The sequence below is a fragment of the Natrix helvetica genome (genome assembly GCF_964273705.1).
Source record: "Natrix helvetica genome assembly, chromosome: 6".
Taxonomy (NCBI): Eukaryota; Metazoa; Chordata; class Lepidosauria; order Squamata; family Natricidae; genus Natrix; species Natrix helvetica.
Genome location: NC_138553.1, coordinates 55,189,001 through 55,208,966, shown reverse-complemented (window position 1 = coordinate 55,208,966; position 19,966 = coordinate 55,189,001).

Sequence of the window (19,966 nt, the reverse complement as noted above, 5' to 3'; positions counted from 1 at the left end):
ATATTATCTTTGGTGTTTCTCCTGAGGGAAAGCTCAGATCAACGAATGGAGTTGTTTTTTAGCTTCCCCGACTCAGGAAACCACTAACATATGCATGTGGTTCGAAACAGAACTCTGGGTCAAAAGTTACGTTTCTGGCTGAATTGGGCTCTTTTTCCAATTCTGATATAAGCTTTGGTGTATCTCCTCAGGGAAAGCTCAGATTAGCGAATGGAGTGGTTTTTTAGCTTCCCCGACTCAGGACACCACTAACATATGCATGTGGTTCGAAACTGAGCTCTGGGTCAAAAGTTACGTTTCTGGCTGAATTGGGATCTTTTGCCAATTCTCATATACACTTTTGTGTATCTCCTCAGGGAAAGCTCAGATCAGCGAATGGAGTTGTTTTTTAGCTTCCCCGACTCAGGACACCACTAACATATCCATGTGGTTCGAAACTGAGCTCTGGGTCAAAAGTTACGTTTCTGGCTGAATTGGGCTCTTTTGCCAATTCTGATATAAGCTTTGGTCTAACTCCTCAGGGAAAGCTCAGATCAGCGAATGGAGTGGTTTTTTAGCTTCCCCGACTCAGGACACCACTAACATATCCATGTGGTTCGAAACTGAGCTCTGGGTCAAAAGTTACGTTTCTGGCTGAATTGGGCTCTTTTGCCAATTCTGATATAAGGTTTGGTGTATCTCCTCAGGGAAAGCTCAGATCAGCGAATGGAGTTGTTTTTTAGCTTCCCCGACTCAGGACACCACTAACATATGCATGTGGTTCGAAACAGAACTCTGGGTCAAAAGTTACGTTTCTGGCTGAATTGGGCTCTTTTGCCAATTCTGATATAAGCTTTGGTCTAACTCCTCAGGGAAAGCTCAGATGAGCGAATGGAGTGGTTTTTTAGCTTCCCCGACTCAGGACACCACTAACATATGCATGTGGTTCGAAACTCAGCTCTGGGTCAAAAGTTACGTTTCTGGCTGAATTGGGATCTTTTGCCAATTCTGATATTATCTTTGGTGTTTCTCCTGAGGGAAAGCTCAGATCAACGAATGGAGTTGTTTTTTAGCTTCCCCGACTCAGGAAACCACTAACATATGCATGTGGTTCGAAACTGAGCTCTGGGTCAAAAGTTACGTTTCTGGCTGAATTGGGATCTTTTGCCAATTCTGATATTATCTTTGGTGTTTCTCCTGAGGGAAAGCTCAGATCAACGAATGGAGTGGTTTTTTAGCTTCCCCGACTCAGGACACCACTAACATATGCATGTGGTTCGAAACTGAGCTCTGGGTCAAAAGTTACGTTTCTGGCTGAATTGGGATCTTTTGCCAATTCTCATATAAGCTTTGGTGTATCTCCTCAGGGAAAGCTCAGATCAGCGAATGGAGTGGTTTTTTAGCTTCCCCGACTCAGGACACCACTAACATATGCATGTGGTTCGAAACTGAGCTCTGGGTCAAAAGTTACGTTTCTGGCTGAATTGGGCTCTTTTTCCAATTCTGATATAAGCTTTGGTGTATCTCCTCAGGGAAAGCTCAGATTAGCGAATGGAGTGGTTTTTTAGCTTCCCCGACTCAGGACACCACTAACATATGCATGTGGTTCGAAACTGAGCTCTGGGTCAAAAGTTACGTTTCTGGCTGAATTGGGATCTTTTGCCAATTCTCATATACACTTTTGTGTATCTCCTCAGGGAAAGCTCAGATCAGCGAATGGAGTTGTTTTTTAGCTTCCCCGACTCAGGACACCACTAACATATGCATGTGGTTCGAAACTCAGCTCTGGGTCAAAAGTTACGTTTCTGGCTGAATTGGGATCTTTTGCCAATTCTGATATTATCTTTGGTGTTTCTCCTGAGGGAAAGCTCAGATCAACGAATGGAGTTGTTTTTTAGCTTCCCCGACTCAGGAAACCACTAACATATGCATGTGGTTCGAAACAGAACTCTGGGTCAAAAGTTACGTTTCTGGCTGAATTGGGCTCTTTTTCCAATTCTGATATAAGCTTTGGTGTATCTCCTCAGGGAAAGCTCAGATTAGCGAATGGAGTGGTTTTTTAGCTTCCCCGACTCAGGACACCACTAACATATGCATGTGGTTCGAAACTGAGCTCTGGGTCAAAAGTTACGTTTCTGGCTGAATTGGGATCTTTTGCCAATTCTCATATACACTTTTGTGTATCTCCTCAGGGAAAGCTCAGATCAGCGAATGGAGTTGTTTTTTAGCTTCCCCGACTCAGGACACCACTAACATATGCATGTGGTTCGAAACTGAATTCTGGGTCAAAAGTTACGTTTCTGGCTGAATTGGGCTCTTTTGCCAATTCTGATATAAGCTTTGGTCTAACTCCTCAGGGAAAGCTCAGATCAGCGAATGGAGTGGTTTTTTAGCTTCCCCGACTCAGGACACCACTAACATATCCATGTGGTTCGAAACTGAGCTCTGGGTCAAAAGTTACGTTTCTGGCTGAATTGGGCTCTTTTGCCAATTCTGATATAAGGTTTGGTGTATCTCCTCAGGGAAAGCTCAGATCAGCGAATGGAGTTGTTTTTTTAGCTTCCCCGACTCAGGACACCACTAACATATGCATGTGGTTCGAAACAGAACTCTGGGTCAAAAGTTACGTTTCTGGCTGAATTGGGCTCTTTTGCCAATTCTGATATAAGCTTTGGTCTAACTCCTCAGGGAAAGCTCAGATGAGCGAATGGAGTGGTTTTTTAGCTTCCCCGACTCAGGACACCACTAACATATGCATGTGGTTCGAAACTCAGCTCTGGGTCAAAAGTTACGTTTCTGGCTGAATTGGGATCTTTTGCCAATTCTGATATTATCTTTGGTGTTTCTCCTGAGGGAAAGCTCAGATCAACGAATGGAGTTGTTTTTTAGCTTCCCCGACTCAGGACACCACTAACATATGCATGTGGTTCGAAACTGAGCTCTTGGTCAAAAGTTACGTTTCTGTCTGAATTGGGCGCTTTTGCCAATTCTGATATAAGCTTTGGTCTAACTCCTCAGGGAAAGCTTAGATCAGCGAATGGAGTGGTTTTTTAGCTTCCCCGACTCAGGACACCACTAACATATGCATGTGGTTCGAAACTGAGCTCTGGGTCAAAAGTTACGTTTCTGGCTGAATTGGGATCTTTTGCCAATTCTGGTATTATCTTTGGTGTTTCTCCTGAGGGAAAGCTCAGATCAACGAATGGAGTGGTTTTTTAGCTTCCCCGACTCAGGACACCACTAACATATGCATGTGGTTCGAAACTGAGCTCTGGGTCAAAAGTTACGTTTCTGGCTGAATTGGGATCTTTTGCCAATTCTCATATAAGCTTTGGTCTAACTCCTCAGGGAAAGCTCAGATCAGCGAATGGAGTGGTTTTTTAGCTTCCCCGACTCAGGACACCACTAACATATGCATGTGGTTCGAAACTCAGCTCTGGGTCAAAAGTTACGTTTCTGGCTGAATTGGGATCTTTTGCCAATTCTGATATTATCTTTGGTGTTTCTCCTGAGGGAAAGCTCAGATCAACGAATGGAGTTGTTTTTTAGCTTCCCCGACTCAGGACACCACTAACATATGCATGTGGTTCGAAACTGAGCTCTTGGTCAAAAGTTACGTTTCTGTCTGAATTGGGCGCTTTTGCCAATTCTGATATAAGCTTTGGTCTAACTCCTCAGGGAAAGCTTAGATCAGCGAATGGAGTGGTTTTTTAGCTTCCCCGACTCAGGACACCACTAACATATGCATGTGGTTCGAAACTGAGCTCTGGGTCAAAAGTTACGTTTCTGGCTGAATTGGGATCTTTTGCCAATTCTGGTATTATCTTTGGTGTTTCTCCTGAGGGAAAGCTCAGATCAACGAATGGAGTGGTTTTTTAGCTTCCCCGACTCAGGACACCACTAACATATGCATGTGGTTCGAAACTGAGCTCTGGGTCAAAAGTTACGTTTCTGGCTGAATTGGGATCTTTTGCCAATTCTCATATAAGCTTTGGTCTAACTCCTCAGGGAAAGCTCAGATCAGCGAATGGAGTGGTTTTTTAGCTTCCCCGACTCAGGACACCACTAACATATGCATGTGGTTCGAAACTGAGCTCTGGGTCAAAAGTTACGTTTTTGGCTGAATTGGGATCTTTTGCCAATTCTGATATTATCTTTGGTGTTTCTCCTGAGGGAAAGCTCAGATCAACGAATGGAGTGGTTTTTTAGCTTCCCCGACTCAGGACACCACTAACATATGCATGTGGTTCGAAACTGAGCTCTGGGTCAAAAGTTACGTTTCTGGCTGAATTGGGATCTTTTGCCAATTCTCATATACACTTTTGTGTATCTCCTCAGGGAAAGCTCAGATCAGCGAATGGAGTTGTTTTTTAGCTTCCCCGACTCAGGACACCACTAACATATCCATGTGGTTCGAAACTGAGCTCTGGGTCAAAAGTTACGTTTCTGGCTGAATTGGGCTCTTTTGCCAATTCTGATATAAGCTTTGGTCTAACTCCTCAGGGAAAGCTCAGATCAGCGAATGGAGTGGTTTTTTAGCTTCCCCGACTCAGGACACCACTAACATATCCATGTGGTTCGAAACTGAGCTCTGGGTCAAAAGTTACGTTTCTGGCTGAATTGGGCTCTTTTGCCAATTCTGATATAAGGTTTGGTGTATCTCCTCAGGGAAAGCTCAGATCAGCGAATGGAGTTGTTTTTTAGCTTCCCCGACTCAGGACACCACTAACATATGCATGTGGTTCGAAACAGAACTCTGGGTCAAAAGTTACGTTTCTGGCTGAATTGGGCTCTTTTGCCAATTCTGATATAAGCTTTGGTCTAACTCCTCAGGGAAAGCTCAGATGAGCGAATGGAGTGGTTTTTTAGCTTCCCCGACTCAGGACACCACTAACATATGCATGTGGTTCGAAACTCAGCTCTGGGTCAAAAGTTACGTTTCTGGCTGAATTGGGATCTTTTGCCAATTCTGATATTATCTTTGGTGTTTCTCCTGAGGGAAAGCTCAGATCAACGAATGGAGTTGTTTTTTAGCTTCCCCGACTCAGGAAACCACTAACATATGCATGTGGTTCGAAACTGAGCTCTGGGTCAAAAGTTACGTTTCTGGCTGAATTGGGATCTTTTGCCAATTCTGATATTATCTTTGGTGTTTCTCCTGAGGGAAAGCTCAGATCAACGAATGGAGTGGTTTTTTAGCTTCCCCGACTCAGGACACCACTAACATATGCATGTGGTTCGAAACTGAGCTCTGGGTCAAAAGTTACGTTTCTGGCTGAATTGGGATCTTTTGCCAATTCTCATATAAGCTTTGGTGTATCTCCTCAGGGAAAGCTCAGATCAGCGAATGGAGTGGTTTTTTAGCTTCCCCGACTCAGGACACCACTAACATATGCATGTGGTTCGAAACTGAGCTCTGGGTCAAAAGTTACGTTTCTGGCTGAATTGGGCTCTTTTTCCAATTCTGATATAAGCTTTGGTGTATCTCCTCAGGGAAAGCTCAGATTAGCGAATGGAGTGGTTTTTTAGCTTCCCCGACTCAGGACACCACTAACATATGCATGTGGTTCGAAACTGAGCTCTGGGTCAAAAGTTACGTTTCTGGCTGAATTGGGATCTTTTGCCAATTCTCATATACACTTTTGTGTATCTCCTCAGGGAAAGCTCAGATCAGCGAATGGAGTTGTTTTTTAGCTTCCCCGACTCAGGACACCACTAACATATGCATGTGGTTCGAAACTCAGCTCTGGGTCAAAAGTTACGTTTCTGGCTGAATTGGGATCTTTTGCCAATTCTGATATTATCTTTGGTGTTTCTCCTGAGGGAAAGCTCAGATCAACGAATGGAGTTGTTTTTTAGCTTCCCCGACTCAGGAAACCACTAACATATGCATGTGGTTCGAAACAGAACTCTGGGTCAAAAGTTACGTTTCTGGCTGAATTGGGCTCTTTTTCCAATTCTGATATAAGCTTTGGTGTATCTCCTCAGGGAAAGCTCAGATTAGCGAATGGAGTGGTTTTTTAGCTTCCCCGACTCAGGACACCACTAACATATGCATGTGGTTCGAAACTGAGCTCTGGGTCAAAAGTTACGTTTCTGGCTGAATTGGGATCTTTTGCCAATTCTCATATACACTTTTGTGTATCTCCTCAGGGAAAGCTCAGATCAGCGAATGGAGTTGTTTTTTAGCTTCCCCGACTCAGGACACCACTAACATATGCATGTGGTTCGAAACTGAATTCTGGGTCAAAAGTTACGTTTCTGGCTGAATTGGGCTCTTTTGCCAATTCTGATATAAGCTTTGGTCTAACTCCTCAGGGAAAGCTCAGATCAGCGAATGGAGTGGTTTTTTAGCTTCCCCGACTCAGGACACCACTAACATATCCATGTGGTTCGAAACTGAGCTCTGGGTCAAAAGTTACGTTTCTGGCTGAATTGGGCTCTTTTGCCAATTCTGATATAAGGTTTGGTGTATCTCCTCAGGGAAAGCTCAGATCAGCGAATGGAGTTGTTTTTTTAGCTTCCCCGACTCAGGACACCACTAACATATGCATGTGGTTCGAAACAGAACTCTGGGTCAAAAGTTACGTTTCTGGCTGAATTGGGCTCTTTTGCCAATTCTGATATAAGCTTTGGTCTAACTCCTCAGGGAAAGCTCAGATGAGCGAATGGAGTGGTTTTTTAGCTTCCCCGACTCAGGACACCACTAACATATGCATGTGGTTCGAAACTCAGCTCTGGGTCAAAAGTTACGTTTCTGGCTGAATTGGGATCTTTTGCCAATTCTGATATTATCTTTGGTGTTTCTCCTGAGGGAAAGCTCAGATCAACGAATGGAGTGGTTTTTTAGCTTCCCCGACTCAGGACACCACTAACATATGCATGTGGTTCGAAACTGAGCTCTGGGTCAAAAGTTACGTTTCTGGCTGAATTGGGATCTTTTGCCAATTCTCATATAAGCTTTGGTGTATCTCCTCAGGGAAAGCTCAGATCAGCGAATGGAGTGGTTTTTTAGCTTCCCCGACTCAGGACACCACTAACATATGCATGTGGTTCGAAACTGAGCTCTGGGTCAAAAGTTACGTTTCTGGCTGAATTGGGCTCTTTTTCCAATTCTGATATAAGCTTTGGTGTATCTCCTCAGGGAAAGCTCAGATTAGCGAATGGAGTGGTTTTTTAGCTTCCCCGACTCAGGACACCACTAACATATGCATGTGGTTCGAAACTGAGCTCTGGGTCAAAAGTTACGTTTCTGGCTGAATTGGGATCTTTTGCCAATTCTCATATACACTTTTGTGTATCTCCTCAGGGAAAGCTCAGATCAGCGAATGGAGTTGTTTTTTAGCTTCCCCGACTCAGGACACCACTAACATATGCATGTGGTTCGAAACTCAGCTCTGGGTCAAAAGTTACGTTTCTGGCTGAATTGGGATCTTTTGCCAATTCTGATATTATCTTTGGTGTTTCTCCTGAGGGAAAGCTCAGATCAACGAATGGAGTTGTTTTTTAGCTTCCCCGACTCAGGAAACCACTAACATATGCATGTGGTTCGAAACAGAACTCTGGGTCAAAAGTTACGTTTCTGGCTGAATTGGGCTCTTTTTCCAATTCTGATATAAGCTTTGGTGTATCTCCTCAGGGAAAGCTCAGATTAGCGAATGGAGTGGTTTTTTAGCTTCCCCGACTCAGGACACCACTAACATATGCATGTGGTTCGAAACTGAGCTCTGGGTCAAAAGTTACGTTTCTGGCTGAATTGGGATCTTTTGCCAATTCTCATATACACTTTTGTGTATCTCCTCAGGGAAAGCTCAGATCAGCGAATGGAGTTGTTTTTTAGCTTCCCCGACTCAGGACACCACTAACATATGCATGTGGTTCGAAACTGAATTCTGGGTCAAAAGTTACGTTTCTGGCTGAATTGGGCTCTTTTGCCAATTCTGATATAAGCTTTGGTCTAACTCCTCAGGGAAAGCTCAGATCAGCGAATGGAGTGGTTTTTTAGCTTCCCCGACTCAGGACACCACTAACATATCCATGTGGTTCGAAACTGAGCTCTGGGTCAAAAGTTACGTTTCTGGCTGAATTGGGCTCTTTTGCCAATTCTGATATAAGGTTTGGTGTATCTCCTCAGGGAAAGCTCAGATCAGCGAATGGAGTTGTTTTTTTAGCTTCCCCGACTCAGGACACCACTAACATATGCATGTGGTTCGAAACAGAACTCTGGGTCAAAAGTTACGTTTCTGGCTGAATTGGGCTCTTTTGCCAATTCTGATATAAGCTTTGGTCTAACTCCTCAGGGAAAGCTCAGATGAGCGAATGGAGTGGTTTTTTAGCTTCCCCGACTCAGGACACCACTAACATATGCATGTGGTTCGAAACTCAGCTCTGGGTCAAAAGTTACGTTTCTGGCTGAATTGGGATCTTTTGCCAATTCTGATATTATCTTTGGTGTTTCTCCTGAGGGAAAGCTCAGATCAACGAATGGAGTTGTTTTTTAGCTTCCCCGACTCAGGACACCACTAACATATGCATGTGGTTCGAAACTGAGCTCTTGGTCAAAAGTTACGTTTCTGTCTGAATTGGGCGCTTTTGCCAATTCTGATATAAGCTTTGGTCTAACTCCTCAGGGAAAGCTTAGATCAGCGAATGGAGTGGTTTTTTAGCTTCCCCGACTCAGGACACCACTAACATATGCATGTGGTTCGAAACTGAGCTCTGGGTCAAAAGTTACGTTTCTGGCTGAATTGGGATCTTTTGCCAATTCTGGTATTATCTTTGGTGTTTCTCCTGAGGGAAAGCTCAGATCAACGAATGGAGTGGTTTTTTAGCTTCCCCGACTCAGGACACCACTAACATATGCATGTGGTTCGAAACTGAGCTCTGGGTCAAAAGTTACGTTTCTGGCTGAATTGGGATCTTTTGCCAATTCTCATATAAGCTTTGGTCTAACTCCTCAGGGAAAGCTCAGATCAGCGAATGGAGTGGTTTTTTAGCTTCCCCGACTCAGGACACCACTAACATATGCATGTGGTTCGAAACTGAGCTCTGGGTCAAAAGTTACGTTTTTGGCTGAATTGGGATCTTTTGCCAATTCTGATATTATCTTTGGTGTTTCTCCTGAGGGAAAGCTCAGATCAACGAATGGAGTGGTTTTTTAGCTTCCCCGACTCAGGACACCACTAACATATGCATGTGGTTCGAAACTGAGCTCTGGGTCAAAAGTTACGTTTCTGGCTGAATTGGGATCTTTTGCCAATTCTGATATTATCTTTGGTGTTTCTCCTGAGGGAAAGCTCAGATCAACGAATGGAGTTGTTTTTTAGCTTCCCCGACTCAGGAAACCACTAACATATGCATGTGGTTCGAAACTGAGCTCTGGGTCAAAAGTTACGTTTCTGGCTGAATTGGGATCTTTTGCCAATTCTGATATTATCTTTGGTGTTTCTCCTGAGGGAAAGCTCAGATCAACGAATGGAGTGGTTTTTTAGCTTCCCCGACTCAGGACACCACTAACATATGCATGTGGTTCGAAACTGAGCTCTGGGTCAAAAGTTACGTTTCTGGCTGAATTGGGATCTTTTGCCAATTCTCATATAAGCTTTGGTGTATCTCCTCAGGGAAAGCTCAGATCAGCGAATGGAGTGGTTTTTTAGCTTCCCCGACTCAGGACACCACTAACATATGCATGTGGTTCGAAACTGAGCTCTGGGTCAAAAGTTACGTTTCTGGCTGAATTGGGCTCTTTTTCCAATTCTGATATAAGCTTTGGTGTATCTCCTCAGGGAAAGCTCAGATTAGCGAATGGAGTGGTTTTTTAGCTTCCCCGACTCAGGACACCACTAACATATGCATGTGGTTCGAAACTGAGCTCTGGGTCAAAAGTTACGTTTCTGGCTGAATTGGGATCTTTTGCCAATTCTCATATACACTTTTGTGTATCTCCTCAGGGAAAGCTCAGATCAGCGAATGGAGTTGTTTTTTAGCTTCCCCGACTCAGGACACCACTAACATATGCATGTGGTTCGAAACTCAGCTCTGGGTCAAAAGTTACGTTTCTGGCTGAATTGGGATCTTTTGCCAATTCTGATATTATCTTTGGTGTTTCTCCTGAGGGAAAGCTCAGATCAACGAATGGAGTTGTTTTTTAGCTTCCCCGACTCAGGAAACCACTAACATATGCATGTGGTTCGAAACAGAACTCTGGGTCAAAAGTTACGTTTCTGGCTGAATTGGGCTCTTTTTCCAATTCTGATATAAGCTTTGGTGTATCTCCTCAGGGAAAGCTCAGATTAGCGAATGGAGTGGTTTTTTAGCTTCCCCGACTCAGGACACCACTAACATATGCATGTGGTTCGAAACTGAGCTCTGGGTCAAAAGTTACGTTTCTGGCTGAATTGGGATCTTTTGCCAATTCTCATATACACTTTTGTGTATCTCCTCAGGGAAAGCTCAGATCAGCGAATGGAGTTGTTTTTTAGCTTCCCCGACTCAGGACACCACTAACATATGCATGTGGTTCGAAACTGAATTCTGGGTCAAAAGTTACGTTTCTGGCTGAATTGGGCTCTTTTGCCAATTCTGATATAAGCTTTGGTCTAACTCCTCAGGGAAAGCTCAGATCAGCGAATGGAGTGGTTTTTTAGCTTCCCCGACTCAGGACACCACTAACATATCCATGTGGTTCGAAACTGAGCTCTGGGTCAAAAGTTACGTGTCTGGCTGAATTGGGCTCTTTTGCCAATTCTGATATAAGGTTTGGTGTATCTCCTCAGGGAAAGCTCAGATCAGCGAATGGAGTTGTTTTTTTAGCTTCCCCGACTCAGGACACCACTAACATATGCATGTGGTTCGAAACAGAACTCTGGGTCAAAAGTTACGTTTCTGGCTGAATTGGGCTCTTTTGCCAATTCTGATATAAGCTTTGGTCTAACTCCTCAGGGAAAGCTCAGATGAGCGAATGGAGTGGTTTTTTAGCTTCCCCGACTCAGGACACCACTAACATATGCATGTGGTTCGAAACTCAGCTCTGGGTCAAAAGTTACGTTTCTGGCTGAATTGGGATCTTTTGCCAATTCTGATATTATCTTTGGTGTTTCTCCTGAGGGAAAGCTCAGATCAACGAATGGAGTTGTTTTTTAACTTCCCCGACTCAGGACACCACTAACATATGCATGTGGTTCGAAACTGAGCTCTTGGTCAAAAGTTACGTTTCTGTCTGAATTGGGCGCTTTTGCCAATTCTGATATAAGCTTTGGTCTAACTCCTCAGGGAAAGCTTAGATCAGCGAATGGAGTGGTTTTTTAGCTTCCCCGACTCAGGACACCACTAACATATGCATGTGGTTCGAAACTGAGCTCTGGGTCAAAAGTTACGTTTCTGGCTGAATTGGGATCTTTTGCCAATTCTGGTATTATCTTTGGTGTTTCTCCTGAGGGAAAGCTCAGATCAACGAATGGAGTGGTTTTTTAGCTTCCCCGACTCAGGACACCACTAACATATGCATGTGGTTCGAAACTGAGCTCTGGGTCAAAAGTTACGTTTCTGGCTGAATTGGGATCTTTTGCCAATTCTCATATAAGCTTTGGTCTAACTCCTCAGGGAAAGCTCAGATCAGCGAATGGAGTGGTTTTTTAGCTTCCCCGACTCAGGACACCACTAACATATGCATGTGGTTCGAAACTGAGCTCTGGGTCAAAAGTTACGTTTTTGGCTGAATTGGGATCTTTTGCCAATTCTGATATTATCTTTGGTGTTTCTCCTGAGGGAAAGCTCAGATCAACGAATGGAGTGGTTTTTTAGCTTCCCCGACTCAGGACACCACTAACATATGCATGTGGTTCGAAACTGAGCTCTGGGTCAAAAGTTACGTTTCTGGCTGAATTGGGCTCTTTTTCCAATTCTGATATAAGCTTTGGTCTAACTCCTCAGGGAAAGCTCAGATCAGCGAATGGAGTGGTTTTTTAGCTTCCCCGACTCAGGACACCACTAACATATGCATGTGGTTCGAAACTGAGCTCTGGGTCAAAAGTTACGTTTCTGGCTGAATTGGGATCTTTTGCCAATTCTGATATTATCTTTGGTGTTTCTCCTGAGGGAAAGCTCAGATCAACGAATGGAGTGGTTTTTTAGCTTCCCCGACTCAGGACACCACTAACATATGCATGTGGTTCGAAACTGAGCTCTGGGTCAAAAGTTACGTTTCTGGCTGAATTGGGATCTTTTGCCAATTCTCATATAAGCTTTGGTGTATCTCCTCAGGGAAAGCTCAGATCAGAGAATGGAGTGGTTTTTTAGCTTCCCCGACTCAGGACACCACTAACATATGCATGTGGTTCGAAACTGAGCTCTGGGTCAAAAGTTACGTTTCTGGCTGAATTGGGCTCTTTTTCCAATTCTGATATAAGGTTTGGTGTATCTCCTCAGGGAAAGCTCAGATCAGCGAATGGAGTTGATTTTTAGCTTCCCCGACTCAGGACACCACTAACATATGCATGTGGTTCGAAACTGAACTCTGGGTCAAAAGTTACGTTTCTGGCTGAATTGGGCTCTTTTTCCAATTCTGATATAAGCTTTGGTGTTTCTCCTGAGGGAAAGCTCAGATCAATGAATGGAGTTGTTTTTTAGCTTCCCCGACTCAGGAAACCACTAATATATGCATGTGGTTCGAAACTGAGCTCTGGGTCAAAAGTTACGTTTCTGGCTGAATTGGGATCTTTTGCCAATTCTGGTATTATCTTTGGTGTTTCTCCTGAGGGAAAGCTCAGATCAACGAATGGAGTGGTTTTTTAGCTTCCCCGACTCAGGACACCACTAACATATGCATGTGGTTCGAAACTGAGCTCTGGGTCAAAAGTTACGTTTCTGGCTGAATTGGGATCTTTTGCCAATTCTCATATAAGCTTTGGTGTATCTCCTCAGGGAAAGCTCAGATCAGAGAATGGAGTGGTTTTTTAGCTTCCCCGACTCAGGACACCACTAACATATGCATGTGGTTCGAAACTGAGCTCTGGGTCAAAAGTTACGTTTCTGGCTGAATTGGGCTCTTTTTCCAATTCTGATATAAGGTTTGGTGTATCTCCTCAGGGAAAGCTCAGATCAGCGAATGGAGTTGTTTTTTAGCTTCCCCGACTCAGGACACCACTAACATATGCATGTGGTTCGAAACTGAACTCTGGGTCAAAAGTTACGTTTCTGGCTGAATTGGGCTCTTTTTCCAATTCTGATATAAGCTTTGGTGTTTCTCCTGAGGGAAAGCTCAGATCAATGAATGGAGTTGTTTTTTAGCTTCCCCGACTCAGGAAACCACTAATATATGCATGTGGTTCGAAACTGAGCTCTGGGTCAAAAGTTACGTTTCTGGCTGAATTGGGATCTTTTGCCAATTCTGGTATTATCTTTGGTGTTTCTCCTGAGGGAAAGCTCAGATCAACGAATGGAGTGGTTTTTTAGCTTCCCCGACTCAGGACACCACTAACATATGCATGTGGTTCGAAACTGAGCTCTGGGTCAAAAGTTACGTTTCTGGCTGAATTGGGATCTTTTGCCAATTCTCATATAAGCTTTGGTGTATCTCCTCAGGGAAAGCTCAGATCAGCGAATGGAGTTGTTTTTTAGCTTCCCCGACTCAGGACACCACTAACATATGCATGTGGTTCGAAACTGAGCTCTGGGTCAAAAGTTACGTTTCTGGCTGAATTGGGCTTTTGCCAATTCTGATATAAGCTTTGGTCTAACTCCTCAGGGAAAGCTCAGATCAGCGAATGGAGTGGTTTTTTAGCTTCCCCGACTCAGGACACCACTAACATATGCATGTGGTTCGAAACTGAGCTCTGGGTCAAAAGTTACGTTTTTGGCTGAATTGGGATCTTTTGCCAATTCTGATATTATCTTTGGTGTTTCTCCTGAGGGAAAGCTCAGATCAACGAATGGAGTTGTTTTTTAGCTTCCCCGACTCAGGACACCACTAACATATGCATGTGGTTCGAAACTGAGCTCTGGGTCAAAAGTTACGTTTCTGGCTGAATTGGGCTCTTTTTCCAATTCTGATATAAGCTTTGGTCTAACTCCTCAGGGAAAGCTCAGATCAGCGAATGGAGTGGTTTTTTAGCTTCCCCGACTCAGGACACAACTAACATATGCATGTGGTTCGAAACTGAGCTCTGGGTCAAAAGTTACGTTTCTGGCTGAATTGGGATCTTTTGCCAATTCTGATATTATCTTTGGTGTTTCTCCTGATGGAAAGCTCAGATCAACGAATGGAGTGGTTTTTTAGCTTCCCCGACTCAGGACACCACTAACATATGCATGTGGTTCGAAACTGAACTCTGGGTCAAAAGTTACGTTTCTGGCTGAATTGGGATCTTTTGCCAATTCTGATATAAGCTTTGGTCTAACTCCTCAGGGAAAGCTCAGATCAGCGAATGGTTTTTTAGCTTCCCCGACTCAGGACACCACTAACATATGCATGTGGTTCGAAACTCAGCTCTGGGTCAAAAGTTACGTTTCTGGCTGAATTGGGATCTTTTGCCAATTCTGATATTATCTTTGGTGTTTCTCCTGAGGGAAAGCTCAGATCAACGAATGGAGTTGTTTTTTAGCTTCCCCGACTCAGGACACCACTAACATATGCATGTGGTTCGAAACTGAGCTCTGGGTCAAAAGTTACGTTTCTGGTGGAATTGGGCTCTTTTGCCAATTCTGATATAAGCTTTGGTCTAACTCCTCAGGGAAAGCTCAGATCAGCGAATGGAGTTGTTTTTTAGCTTCCCCGACTCAGGACACCACTAACATATGCATGTGGTTCGAAACTGAACTCTGGGTCAAAAGTTACGTTTCTGGCTGAATTGGGCTCTTTTGCCAATTCTGATATAAGCTTTGGTGTTTCTCCTGAGGGAAAGCTCAGATCAATGAATGGAGTTGTTTTTTAGCTTCCCCGACTCAGGAAACCACTAACATATGCATGTGGTTCGAAACTGAGCTCTGGGTCAAAAGTTACGTTTCTGGCTGAATTGGGATCTTTTGCCAATTCTGGTATTATCTTTGGTGTTTCTCCTGAGGGAAAGCTCAGATCAACGAATGGAGTGGTTTTTTAGCTTCCCCGACTCAGGACACCACTAACATATGCATGTGGTTCGAAACTGAGCTCTGGGTCAAAAGTTACGTTTCTGGCTGAATTGGGATCTTTTGCCAATTCTCATATAAGCTTTGGTGTATCTCCTCAGGGAAAGCTCAGATCAGCGAATGGAGTTGTTTTTTAGCTTCCCCGACTCAGGACACCACTAACATATGCATGTGGTTCGAAACTGAGCTCTGGGTCAAAAGTTACGTTTCTGGCTGAATTGGGCTCTTTTGCCAATTCTGATATAAGCTTTGGTCTAACTCCTCAGGGAAAGCTCAGATCAGCGAATGGAGTGGTTTTTTAGCTTCCCCGACTCAGGACACCACTAACATATGCATGTGGTTCGAAACTGAGCTCTGGGTCAAAAGTTACGTTTTTGGCTGAATTGGGATCTTTTGCCAATTCTGATATTATCTTTGGTGTTTCTCCTGAGGGAAAGCTCAGATCAACGAATGGAGTTGTTTTTTAGCTTCCCCGACTCAGGACACCACTAACATATGCATGTGGTTCGAAACTGAGCTCTGGGTCAAAAGTTACGTTTCTGGCTGAATTGGGATCTTTTGCCAATTCTCATATAAGCTTTGGTGTATCTCCTCAGGGAAAGCTCAGATCAGCGAATGGAGTTGTTTTTTAGCTTCCCCGACTCAGGACACCACTAACATATGCATGTGGTTCGAAACTGAGCTCTGGGTCAAAAGTTACGTTTCTGGCTGAATTGGGCTCTTTTGCCAATTCTGATATAAGCTTTGGTCTAACTCCTCAGGGAAAGCTCAGATCAGCGAATGGAGTGGTTTTTTAGCTTCCCCGACTCAGGACACCACTAACATATGCATGTGGTTCGAAACTGAGCTCTGGGTCAAAAGTTACGTTTTTGGCTGAATTGGGATCTTTTGCCAATTCTGATATTATCTTTGGTGTTTCTCCTGAGGGAAAGCTCAGATCAACGAATGGAGTTGTTTTTTAGCTTCCCCGACTCAGGACACCACTAACATATGCATGTGGTTCGAAACTGAGCTCTGGGTCAAAAGTTACGTTTCTGGCTGAATTGGGCTCTTTTTCCAATTCTGATATAAGCTTTGGTCTAACTCCTCAGGGAAAGCTCAGATCAGCGAATGGAGTTGTTTTTTAGCTTCCCCGACTCAGGACACCACTAACATATGCATGTGGTTCGAAACTGAACTCTGGGTCAAAAGTTACGTTTCTGGCTGAATTGGGCTCTTTTGCCAATTCTGATATAAGCTTTGGTGTTTCTCCTGAGGGAAAGCTCAGATCAATGAATGGAGTTGTTTTTTAGCTTCCCCGACTCAGGAAACCACTAACATATGCATGTGGTTCGAAACTGAGCTCTGGGTCAAAAATTACGTTTCTGGCTGAATTGGGATCTTTTGCCAATTCTGGTATTATCTTTGGTGTTTCTCCTGAGGGAAAGCTCAGATCAACGAATGGAGTGGTTTTTTAGCTTCCCCGACTCAGGACACCACTAACATATGCATGTGGTTCGAAACTGAGCTCTGGGTCAAAAGTTACGTTTCTGGCTGAATTGGGATCTTTTGCCAATTCTCATATAAGCTTTGGTGTATCTCCTCAGGGAAAGCTCAGATCAGCGAATGGAGTTGTTTTTTAGCTTCCCCGACTCAGGACACCACTAACATATGCATGTGGTTCGAAACTGAGCTCTGGGTCAAAAGTTACGTTTCTGGCTGAATTGGGCTCTTTTGCCAATTCTGATATAAGCTTTGGTCTAACTCCTCAGGGAAAGCTCAGATCAGCGAATGGAGTGGTTTTTTAGCTTCCCCGACTCAGGACACCACTAACATATGCATGTGGTTCGAAACTGAGCTCTGGGTCAAAAGTTACGTTTTTGGCTGAATTGGGATCTTTTGCCAATTCTGATATTATCTTTGGTGTTTCTCCTGAGGGAAAGCTCAGATCAACGAATGGAGTTGTTTTTTAGCTTCCCCGACTCAGGACACCACTAACATATGCATGTGGTTCGAAACTGAGCTCTGGGTCAAAAGTTACGTTTCTGGCTGAATTGGGCTCTTTTTCCAATTCTGATATAAGCTTTGGTCTAACTCCTCAGGGAAAGCTCAGATCAGCGAATGGAGTGGTTTTTTAGCTTCCCCGACTCAGGACACCACTAACATATGCATGTGGTTCGAAACTGAGCTCTGGGTCAAAAGTTACGTTTCTGGCTGAATTGGGATCTTTTGCCAATTCTGATATTATCTTTGGTGTTTCTCCTGAGGGAAAGCTCAGATCAACGAATGGAGTGGTTTTTTAGCTTCCCCGACTCAGGACACCACTAACATATGCATGTGGTTCGAAACTGAGCTCTGGGTCAAAAGTTACGTTTCTGGCTGAATTGGGATCTTTTGCCAATTCTCATATAAGCTTTCGTGTATCTCCTCAGGGAAAGCTCAGATCAGAGAATGGAGTGGTTTTTTAGCTTCCCCGACTCAGGACACCACTAACATATGCATGTGGTTCGAAACTGAGCTCTGGGTCAAAAGTTACGTTTCTGGCTGAATTGGGCTCTTTTTCCAATTCTGATATAAGGTTTGGTGTATCTCCTCAGGGAAAGCTCAGATCAGCGAATGGAGTTGTTTTTTAGCTTCCCCGACTCAGGACACCACTAACATATGCATGTGGTTCGAAACTGAACTCTGGGTCAAAAGTTACGTTTCTGGCTGAATTGGGCTCTTTTTCCAATTCTGATATAAGCTTTGGTCTAACTCCTCAGGGAAAGCTCAGATCAGCGAATGGAGTGGTTTTTTAGCTTCCCCGACTCAGGACACCACTAACATATGCATGTGGTTCGAAACTCAGCTCTGGGTCAAAAGTTACGTTTCTGGCTGAATTGGGATCTTTTGCCAATTCTGATATTATCTTTGGTGTTTCTCCTGAGGGAAAGCTCAGATCAACGAATGGAGTTGTTTTTTAGCTTCCCCGACTCAGGACACCACTAACATATGCATGTGGTTCGAAACTGAGCTCTGGGTCAAAAGTTACGTTTCTGGCGGAATTGGGCTCTTTTGCCAATTCCGATATAAGCTTTGGTCTAACTCCTCAGGGAAAGCTCAGATCAGCGAATGGAGTGGTTTTTTAGCTTCCCCGACTCAGGACACCACTAACATATGCATGTGGTTCGAAACTGAGCTCTGGGTCAAAAGTTACGTTTCTGGCTGAATTGGGCTCTTTTGCCAATTCTTATAAGCTTTGGTCTAACTCCTCAGGGAAAGCTCAGATCAGCGAATGGAGTGGTTTTTTAGCTTCCCCGACTCAGGACACCACTAACATATGCATGTGGTTCGAAACTGAGCTCTGGGTCAAAAGTTACGTTTCTGGCTGAATTGGGATCTTTTGCCAATTCTGATATTATCTTTGGTGTTTCTCCTGAGGGAAAGCTCAGATCAACGAATGGAGTTGTTTTTTAGCTTCCCCGACTCTGGAAATCACTAACATATGCATGTGGTTCGAAACTGAGCTCTGGGTCAAAAGTTACGTTTCTGGCTGAATTGGGATCTTTTGCCAATTCTGATATTATCTTTGGTGTTTCTCCTGAGGGAAAGCTCAGATCAACGAATGGAGTGGTTTTTTAGCTTCCCCGACTCAGGACACCACTAACATATGCATGTGGTTCGAAACTGAGCTCTGAGTCAAAAGTTACGTTTCTGGCTGAATTGGGATCTTTTGCCAATTCTCATATAAGCTTTGGTGTATCTCCTCAGGGAAAGCTCAGATCAGCGAATGGAGTGGTTTTTTAGCTTCCCCGACTCAGGACACCACTAACATATGCATGTGGTTCGAAACTGAGCTCTGGGTCAAAAGTTACGTTTCTGGCTGAATTGGGCTCTTTTTCCAATTCTGATATTATCTTTGGTGTTTCTCCTGAGGGAAAGCTCAGATCAACGAATGGAGTGGTTTTTTAGCTTCCCCGACTCAGGACACCACTAACATATGCATGTGGTTCGAAACTGAGCTCTGAGTCAAAAGTTACGTTTCTGGCTGAATTGGGATCTTTTGCCAATTCTCATATAAGCTTTGGTGTATCTCCTCAGGGAAAGCTCAGATCAGCGAATGGAGTGGTTTTTTAGCTTCCCCGACTCAGGACACCACTAACATATGCATGTGGTTCGAAACTGAGCTCTGGGTCAAAAGTTACGTTTCTGGCTGAATTGGGCTCTTTTTCCAATTCTGATATAAGCTTTGGTGTATCTCCTCAGGGAAAGCTCAGATTAGCGAATGGAGTGGTTTTTTAGCTTCCCCGACTCAGGACACCACTAACATATGCATGTGGTTCGAAATTGAGCTCTGGGTCAAAAGTTACGTTTCTGGCTGAATTGGGATCTTTTGCCAATTCTCATATACACTTTTGTGTATCTCCTCAGGGAAAGCTCAGATCAGCGAATGGAGTTGTTTTTTAGCTTCCCCGACTCAGGACACCACTAACATATGCATGTGGTTCGAAACTGAGTTCTGGGTCAAAAGTTACGTTTCTGGCTGAATTGGGCTCTTTTGCCAATTCTGATATAAGCTTTGGTCTATCTCCTCAGGGAAAGCTCAGATCAGCGAATGGAGTTGTTTTTTAGCTTCCCCGACTCAGGACACCACTAACATATCCATGTGGTTCGAAACTGAGCTCTGGGTCAAAAGTTACGTTTCTGGTTGAATTGGGATCTTTTGCCAATTCTGATATTATCTTTGGTGTTTTTCCTGAGGGAAAGCTCAGATCAACGAATGGAGTTGTTTTTTAGCTTCCCCGACTCAGGACACCACTAACATATGCATGTGGTTCGAAACTGAGCTCTGGGTCAAAAGTTACGTTTCTGGCTGAATTGGGCTCTTTTGCCAATTCTGATATAA